This window comes from Fukomys damarensis, unplaced genomic scaffold (assembly GCF_012274545.1).
Source record: "Fukomys damarensis isolate Sample0158 unplaced genomic scaffold, DMR_v1.0_HiC HiC_scaffold_25, whole genome shotgun sequence".
Lineage (NCBI taxonomy): Eukaryota > Metazoa > Chordata > Mammalia > Rodentia > Bathyergidae > Fukomys > Fukomys damarensis.
The window spans coordinates 7,480,350-7,482,025 of record NW_022900937.1 but is presented as its reverse complement, the minus strand read 5'-3'; the positions used below and the strand labels follow the sequence as shown (position 1 = coordinate 7,482,025).

At 53.7% G+C, this 1,676-nt stretch overlaps 1 long non-coding RNA gene across 1 annotated transcript in view; it reads left to right on the top strand.

The window, feature by feature from the left end:
- LOC104874529 overlaps positions 1-1,211 on the top strand; it is a 6,635-nt gene extending 5,424 nt beyond the window's left edge. The window contains exon 3 of the long non-coding RNA XR_783768.2: positions 328-1,211. This is a non-coding gene — a long non-coding RNA (uncharacterized LOC104874529). The remainder of the gene's footprint in view (positions 1-327) is intronic.
- Positions 1,212-1,676: the final 465 nt, after the last annotated feature.

Here is a 1,676-nt window from a genome sequence, read left to right as displayed (position 1 = left end):
TCCCCCCTCCTTCCATTCCCCTCTCCCTCAGAGGTGAGGGATACTGAGACCTGTGATCCTCCTGCCTCAGCCTCCAATGCCACTGGGGTTACATCCCTGATGCTTCTGTTCTCACTCACCTCAGTTTACCCAGCACCATCTCACCATGGCTTCTGTGCTTTATAATCTTATAAATGGTCTAAGATAGTCCTAGAATATGGGGAATGATTTTAGGTGCTAAAATGGACAGGTATTGAACAATTTAATGAAAATGTAAGGAGCAGAATGTTGTGAACCCAAACAAAAACTTTTTGTGTGCACCTCACACATCCACTTACCAACATCTAGGAAAACATGCACCGGGCTATTTAGATCAAGGATGAGAACGGAAGATTCAACGTGGGAGAATAACGCCTTTCTCTGAAATGTGTCCCCTTTACCTCCATCATCATCCAGTACCGGGAACTGAGCTGCACCCTAGCTCTTTTTCTACCGGGAGGGGGCAGAGTCTCGCCAACGTGGCTAACCTGCTAAACTTTCGACCTCCTACCTCAGCTGCCCAGAGCACCAGGAGGACGGGCAGCGGCCCCACCCATGGTTTCGTACAGAATTCTTAGCTCTCCGGTTAGTGGAAGATTGAGACCTTCTGACCTCCGCGATCCATTCCGAGCATTCCACCCAAGACAGCACAGGGACCGAAAGTAAACAGCTGTCAAAGGCACCGCAAGAGCCCACAGAACCGGCTCCCGCAATCCGTCCGGTTGTTCTTGCTCAGCCCAGCAGCCTGCCGCGCAGGCGCAGGTGCCTCTGCAGAGCGGCCAGCCCCATGACTCTGCATGGGCCTGTACCGCCCTGGGTGAAGGGATGAGGGCCCCGGCTGCTCCAGGACCCGCAGGGCGAGGCCGAGGACAGGCACAGGTCCTTCCCTCACTCGGGAGGAGCCCTGGGCCAGCCCTGATGCTCCCCGTCCTCCATGCTTGGCCAGCAATGTGACATTAGAAGGCCGCGCAGCAGGAGAGAGAATCCTGCAGCCACCACAACCAGGCCGGCACCTGCACGTCATGAAATACTCCCTCGGTGTTTGGAGCAGAGTAACTCAGCAGCATCTTCCCATTCTTCTTTCTCTCAGGCCAGTTTGACTCCAAGGCTGTAACTTCGTGTAGAAATGAAAAATCGGTTTGCAATATGCAAATCAACCTGACCCTCATCCATTGCTAATAATTTCAGCTGTTCTGCCCTTTCGGTGTTACACTATGGTTCAGGTCTAGAAATTAAACTGTTAGCCTCTTACAGAAGTCAGGCAATAAAGCAACATAATTACAAATTCCATCCCAACAAGATAATCTTTCCTTGGTCCCACACACGCCATTCTCAGAGGCAGAGGCGCAAGGCCAGCGTGGTGAGAAATCCAGATTTCACAGATTTTGTGGTCGTAGCCAAATGTTAAGTCTAAGGGAAATGAGGCTCTGACAGATGTGCACAGCCCCCGACAGCAGACAGCTGTGGGCTCATTGCTCCCACGCTGGGTACCTGCAGTAGGGGGCACCCGAGAGCGTCACTTGATGGGGGACCGTGGGCGCTACAGGGGCGGTGTCCCAGTTAAAGTCCCGCCTGTCACCTGCCTGGTTGCTGCTTCCCATAGAGGGCCACAGAGCAGCGGCCCTGGCTCCTGCAGTGAGACCCACGCGGTCCCAGAG